Genomic DNA, 8015 nt, shown 5'->3' with positions numbered 1-8015 from the left:
TTGGATATTAGCAAATTGCACAGCACAAACAAAGCAAGTTGTTAAAGTTTTTCACTTTTTTGTGCTGTTTCATTTGGCTTTTGTTTTGTTCAATATTGGGTTTTGTTAGCTGGGCTACCTTTTTATTGTCCATCCCTAGATGTCCTTGAGAAAGTGGTGGTGAGCTGCCTTTTTGAACTTGTGCAATCCATAATAGAGCCATAATACTGTCAGGGCATTTCAGGATTTTGACCCAGCAGCACTGAAGGAAATGGTGAGATATTTCCAAATTAGGATGCTGAGTGGCTTGGAGGGAAATTTGCAAGTGGGTGGCGTTCACATGTATGTGCTGCCTTTTTCCTTCTAGTTGGTTATAGTCATGGGTTCAGAAGGTGCTGTCTAAGGAGCCCCGGTAAATTCCTGCGGTATATATTGTGGATGATGCATACTACTGATGTAGAGAGTGAATGGTGCCATCTCCTGAAATGATCAGACAGGCTGCTTTGTAGTGGATGGTGTTGAGCTTCTTGAGTATTGTTGGAATCACCCAGGCAAGTGGAAATGTTCTGTCACATTTCTTGTGCCTTGCACATGGAAGACAGGCTTTGGGAACTCATAATGAGTTATTCCTAGCCTCCGACTTATTCAGAAACTGAATCAATGATAACCTTTAGGATGTTGTTAGTATGGCATTTAGCAATGATAAAGCTGTTGAATGTCCAGTGTGATGTTCAGATTCTTTCCAATTGCAAATGGTCATTGCCTGGCACTTGTGTGTTGCAAATGTTACTTGCCAGTTGCCAGCCTAAACCTGGATAGTTTCCAGGTCTTGCTGCATTCGGACATGGCTCAGTATCTGAGGAGTCACGAATGATGTTTAAAATTTGAACATCCCCTCTTTTGAGCTTACTTCAGGAAGGTCACTGAAGCAGCTGAAGATGGTTGGGCTGCAGGCAGTAGCCTGAGAAACTCCCTCAGAGTTGTCTGAGATGAGATGACTAATCTCAAACAGCAATAGTCATCTTTTATTGTGCCAGGTATGAGTCTAACCAGTGAAGATTTTTCCCAATTCCCATTGTTTTGTGATTTAACTTTTTATATTTAAAGCTAAGCCTTAATGGACACAGAAAAGTTGCAAGCTATTCTAAAATTGTATGTATGAGGTATGTATTGTTCTTTTCTGGTAATAATCATTAGGCTTAATATACCTTTTTGGAAATATGCCAAAGTTTTATGTTTTGTTTTAACAGCATAATACAGACAAATGTAATTGAAATGGAACCAGTTAAAAATTGAATAATTTATTAAAGGTTGTGTTTCTGGTGAACATTGTACCATTCATATGCATTCCTCTTAATTTCAAGATATCTAATTTTTGTAAGTTAGTTGACCAAGGGACTGGAGTGCATAACTGACACTTGGAATTATATGGTGAATTAATGACATGTTCTTGTTTGATTTTTAATTTAATTTTTAAAAATTATTTTGGAAGGGGACTAATATACTGGCAGGGAGATTTGCTAGAGCTGGTGGGAGGATTTAAACTAGTAAGATGGGGGGTGGGACCCAGAGAGATAGTGAGGAAAGAGATCCATCCGAGACTGGTACAGTTGAAAACACAAGTGAGTCAAACAGTCAGGGCAGGCAGGGACAAAGTAGGACTAATAAATTAAACTGCATTTATTTCAATGCAAGAGGCCTAACAGGGAAGGCAGATGAACTCAGGGCATGGTTAGGAACATGGGACTGTGATATCATAGCAATTACAGAAACGTGGCTTCGTGATGGACGGGACTGGCAGCTTAATGTTCCAGGACACACGTGCTACGGGAAGCAAGAGAGCAGGGAGAGTGGCATTTTTGATAAGGGATAGCATTACAGCTGTACTGAGGGAGGATATTCCTGGAAATACATCCATGGATGTTATTTGGGTAGAACTGGAATATTGTGTGCAATTCTGGTCTCCTTTCTATTGGAAAGATGTTGTGAAACTTGGAAGCGTTCAGAAAAGATTTACAAGGATGTTGCCAGGGTTGGAGCTATAGGGAGAGGCTGAACAGGCTGGGGCAATTTTCCCAGCCCTTGGGTGGACTGAATAGCCTGTTTGCATTTTCAGCACAAGATGAAATTTGAAGGACAAGGAATAAAGTCAAATTTGTGCGAGACCTGTCATTCTCGCAGTTTCTGGATCAATTAATGAACAAACAGTAGTTATGTAATTTGAAGTGTGACATTTAGGAGCTATAGTATGCTTTATGGCAATAATTTAAACCTATGGTTCACAAAGTTTTTGACAACTAGCTGTTTCCTCTCCTTGGTTGGTTTTGTAGGCTCATTAATAGAGGTTGTTTCCCAGTATGTCAATTGTTTCCATGTAGCATTATTTTCATATGTCCCTTTCATGATTTTTTTTTGATTAGAGTAGATTCACTACAGTGTGGAAACAGGCCCTTCAGCCCAACAAGTTCACACCGACTCTCCGAAGAGCAATCCACCCAGACCAATTCCCCTACATCTAACACTAGGGGCAATTTAGCATAGCCAATTTACCTAACCTGCACATCTTTGGACTATGGGAGGAAACCAGAGCACCCGGAGGAAACCCGGGGAGAATGTGCAAACTCCACGCAGATGGTTGCCTGAGGCGGGAATTGAACCTGGGTCCCTGGCGCTGTGAGACAGCAGTGCTAACCGCTGTGCCATCGTGCCACTCCCAAATTGTAGTGGATGAGCTAGATAAAGTTTAGACATCTATTGTTGAATAATTCTTGGGTGCACATAATTGTCTATAAAGGATCATTAAGAGAGGTGCATTTCTTTTGGGGATAAATATTAGGTAGTTTACATCTCTTAACAAAGACCCTGAATATTCCTTTGTGTTAATAAAAGCTTGAGGTACTGTCTTTTATATGTGAAACTGGGATTTGAGGTTTGTCCTCATCTCCCTGTAAACTGGTTGAACGGTAAGGTTTGGGGTCTGGCTTTGCTGCTCCTCTCCCTTGTAAAGTTGCTGTTGAATACAGCTGTAAATGTTAACTGTTTTTTGTAAACTGTTTTGTAATTTGTTTAAAATATTATAAACAGGAAAAAAAATTTTAAAGCTTGGTCAAACTGGCCATAAACAGGTCCAGACAGTGGGCCGTGGAGGGGGCCTGCCCCTCTTCTGAAGTGATGTCAGAGCCAGTGTGTCCTTGGAAAAGGAGCACGCAGTGTCCACCAACACCCTCGATTTTCAGGGGAAGGTAGGCACCACAGAGAATGGAGTATTATTTCCCCTTCCAACTCTATTTTGTTTTAATCTCTGCCCTCCCTTTCACTGCAGCATTTCCCTTTGTTGTGAAGGACCCTGCTTGTCACTGGCCACTTGAGTGTTTTGTTTCATCCTGGTGAAAATTGAATTAAGATTTGTACACCTTGTGTCTGTCACTGTGTCTCACACCTGCACAGACACAACATGGGGTGCTGGGGAAAATATAAGCACTACCACAGATAGGTGGTAGAGTGGGGTTAATAAAAGCAGAGAAAGAAAATTTTTAAAAAAACTTGAGGCTGGTTTTGAGATCGGTCCAATTGGCTCCTTGGTGATCTGTTTGTCAAAGACATCTGTTCATTGTTTACATGTGCAGAATAGCATAAGATCAATGACATTTGAGAATACAATAACACTTGGTATATGAAACACAATGAAATTTGCTGAAAGCACGTTAAAAAGGTGTGCAGGGTCAAGCTGTGACTAGTTTAATGATTGTCACTGTTTGATTCTGACACATGATGTAACGTATTTTGGGTTTGATTAATTATTGTTACAAGTACTGAGATATAGTGAAAAGTGTTGTTTTGCATGCAATGTAGGCAGATCATACAATACAAAGTGCATCGGAGTAGCAGAACAGAATGCAGAATACAGATGTTATTCAAGGTGGCGGCGGAGTACAGCACAACGTACTGATGCCTCAGTCCAGGAGCTGTAGTTTATCCATTCTGTTTCCTTTTACGTTTTTCATTTTCTTTGTCTGCTTTATTATGTTTCCAGTTATTATAGTTATTATCAAGATTCATCTTCCCTTCCTTGGCGACTTCAGCTGGGGGCTTCTCCTCGCCTGGTGACGAAGTGGCTTTCAGCAGTCTGGAGTAGCGGTCTTTTCCTGCCGTGGTGGTCTCAGCCCGGTGGGGCAGTCTCCTGCCATGGTGGTCTTGGCCCGGTGGGGCAGTCTCCTGCCATGGTGGTCTTGGCCCGGTGGGGCATTCTCCTGCCATGGTGGTCTCAGCCCGCTGTGGCATTCTCCTGCCATGGTGGTCTCGGCCCAGTGTGGCAGTCTCCTGCCATGGTGGTCTTGGCCCGGTGGGGCGGTCTCCTGCCATGGTGGTCTCGGCCCAGTGTGGCGGTCTCCTGGCGTGGTGGCCTCTGCCTGCTGTGGCATTCTCCTACCGTGGTGGCCTCGGCCCGCTGTGGCATTCTCCTGCCATGGCGGTCTCGGCCCGGTGGGGCGGTCTCCTGCCATGGTGGTCTCAGCCCGGTGGGGCGGTCTCCTGGCGTGGTGGCCTCGGCCCAGTGTGGCAGTCTCCTGCCATGGTGGTCTTGGCCCGGTGGGGCGGTCTCCTGCCATGGTGGTCTCGGCCCAGTGTGGCGGTCTCCTGGCGTGGTGGCCTCTGCCTGCTGTGGCATTCTCCTACCGTGGTGGCCTCGGCCCGCTGTGGCATTCTCCTGCCATGGCGGTCTCGGCCCGGTGGGCCGGTCTCCTGCCGTGGTGGTCTCAGCCCGCTGTGGCGGTCTCCTGGCGTGGTGGCCTCGGCCCGGTGGGTGTTTTTTTTTTCCTGGTGTGATGGTCTTGGCCCAGTGAAGGCTTCCAGACCACCATTCTAATGATCTGGTGTGGTTGCTTGGTTCAGGATTGATGGTTTTGGCCTGGCGTTTCAGTTTCCTTCTGTGGGGGCTTCCAGCCCAGTTTTCTAGTGACGTTGTGTGCTAGTTTTGTCCTGACGTGGTGTTTTCTTCAGGGAATGACAGTCTTATCCCGACTGTGTATTCCGGTTGTTCCATCATTTCTTGGTCAGCTTCTTCTGAATCCAGAAGCCATTAACTGAACTGTGATGAACTCTTGTCTTAATTTTACTTTTTCATTATTATGTATGCCTTCTTATAAAACTTTTTATTGTATTTTTCATATAAAAATACACACGACAATAAATGTCTATATATAAAATACAACTGCAGAAAAGTGCAGCGAGGGGTCAAAATTAACATTTCAGAGGTCTGTTCAAAAGTCTGTTAACAGTGGGGAAGAAGCTGTTCTTGAATCTGTTCTAATGTGTATTTTCTTCTGCCCAATGGAAGAGAGTGGAAGAGGGTCTTTGGTTATGTTGGTTGCTTTCCCGAGGCAGCGGGAAGCATAGATGGAGTGAATGCATGGAAGGCTGGTTTGTGTGATGAACAGGGCTGTGTTCTTGATTCTCTGTAGTCTCTTGCAGTCTTGGGAAGAGACTTGTCACACTATGCTGTGATGCATAGAGATCGGATGCTTTCTGTGGTGCATCTATAAAAATTGCTGAGTGTCTTTGTGGACATGCCGAATTTCCTTAGCCTCCTCAGGAAGTAGAGGCATTATTTTGCTTTCTTGACTGTCGCATTGATGTGATTGGACTAGGACAGAATGTTGGTGATCATCACTCCCAGGAACTTGACACTTCACCATCTCCATCTCTACATCATTGATGTGGGCCCTCCACTCTCCTTTCTGATGTTAATAACCAGTGCCTTTGTTTTGGTAACATTGGTGGAGAGGTTCTGGTCTTTACATCATGTGACTAAGCAATCTCTTTCCTGTATTCTGTCGCCTTTTTGAGATCTGACCTACGTTGGTGTTGGCATCAGCAAACTTGTCAATTGAGTTGGGATGGAATTTGGCCACACAGTTGTGAGAGTATAAGGAGTATAATAAGAGGTTGTGTACATAGACATGGGGCACCGGTGTTGAGGATTATGGTCGAGGAGGTGTTGTTGCCTATTCTTACTGATTTGCGGTCTAGGGTCAGGAAGTTGAAGATCCAGTTGTAGAGGTGGGAGCCACAATGTATATCTTGGAGTTTAGGAATGGGTTTGTTAGGAATTATGGTGTAGGAGACTGACGTAGCTATCCTTGGCATCCAGATGTAGGAGAAAGTGAGGATTGCAGATCCTTGAGATCAGAGTGGAGAGTGTGTCTGTTGCATGAAAAAGTTGCCCTTTAGATCCCTTTTAAATCTTTCCACTCTCACCCTGAATCGCTGCCCCCTAGTTCTGGACTCCTCCATCGCAGGGAAACAAACCTTGTCTATTTGTCCTATCCACGCCCCTAATAATTTTGTAAACCTCTATAAGGTCACCCCTCAGCCTCCGACGATCCAGGGAAAACAGCCCCAGCCTATTCAGCCTCTCCCTATAGCTCAAATCATCCAACCCTAGCAATGTCCTTGTAAATCTTTTCTGAACCCTTTCAAGTTTCACAGCATCCTTCTGATGTCCTTTTCACTATCCTATCTACCTGCGATTCCACTTTCAAGGAGCTGTGAACCTGCACTCCAAGGTCTCTTTGTTCAGCAACATTCCCCAGGACCTTATATACTTAATGGTAAGTCCTGCTCTGATTTGCTTTTCCCAAAGCACCTCACATTTATCTAAATTAAACTCCATTTGCCACTCCTCAGCCCATTGACCCATCTGATCAAGGTTCTATTGTAATCTGAGGTAACCTTCCTCGCCGTCCACTACACCTCCAATTTTGGTGTCATCTGCAAACTTACTAACTGTACCTCTTATACTCACATTCAGATCATTTATATAAATGATGAAAAGCAGTGGACCCAGCACCAATCTTTCTGGCACACCACAGGTCACAGGCCTCCAGTCTGAAAAGCAACCACCCTTTGTCTTATACCTTCGAGTCAGTTCTGTATCCGAATGGCTAATTTTCCCTGTATTCTACAAAATCCAACCTTGCTAATCAGACTAGCATGAAGCACCTTGTCGAATGCCTTACTGGAATCCATATGGATCACGTCCACCACTTTGCCCTCATCAATCCTCTTTTGTTATTTCTTCAAAAACACTCAATCAAGTTTGTGAAACATGATTTCCCACGCACAAAGCCACGCTGACTATCCCCAATCAATCCTTGCTTATCCAAATACATGTAAATCCTGTCCCTCTGGACTCCCTCCAACAACTTGCCCACCACCGATGACAGGCTCACCTGTCTCTTGTTCACTGGCTTTTCCTTACGACTATTCTTAAACAGTGGCACCACATTTGTCAACCTCCAGTCTTCCAGCACCTCTCCTGTGACTGTCGATGATACAAGGGGCCCAGCAATCACTTCCCTCACTTCCCACAGAATTCTGGGGTACACTTGATCAGGTCCTGGCGATTTGGACTCCACCCAAGCTAATTGCTTTCCATGTCTCCACTCTCAGGAAGGCTGATCTAATGTTTGCGGCAGTGACTGTGGGTACAAATACATCTGAGTTGAGAATGTGTTGCTGGAAAAGCACAGCAGGTTAGGCAGCATCTGAGGAGCAGGAAAATTGATGTTTTGGGCAAAAACCCTTCATTAGGAATGAGGCTGGGAGCTTCGGGCATGGAGAGATAGATGGGAGGGGACTGGGGTTGGGGGAGGATAGCTGAGAGTGCGATAGGTGGATGAAGGTGGAGGTGAAGGTGATAGGTTGGAGAGGAGGGTGGAGCAGATAGGTGGGAAGGAAGATGGACAGGTGGGACAGGTCATGAGGGCAGCACTGAGCTGGAAGGTTGGAACTGGGATAAGGTAGGGGGAGGGGAAATGAGGAAACTGGTGAAATCCACGTTGATTCCATGGGGTTGGAGGGTTCCAAAGCGGAAGATGAGGCATTCTTTCTCCAGGTGTCAGGTGGTTAGGGAGTGGTGATGGAGGAGGCCTTGGGCCTGTATTTCTCGGCCGAGTGGGAGGGGCAGTGGGGTTGGTTGGTATGGGTATCCCGGAGACATCTGAAGTGCTCTGGGAGTAGGTCCAATGTATGGCATC

Source organism: Hemiscyllium ocellatum, chromosome 34 (genome assembly GCF_020745735.1).
Source record: "Hemiscyllium ocellatum isolate sHemOce1 chromosome 34, sHemOce1.pat.X.cur, whole genome shotgun sequence".
Taxonomy (NCBI): Eukaryota; Metazoa; Chordata; class Chondrichthyes; order Orectolobiformes; family Hemiscylliidae; genus Hemiscyllium; species Hemiscyllium ocellatum.
This window is presented reverse-complemented; position numbering follows the sequence as displayed.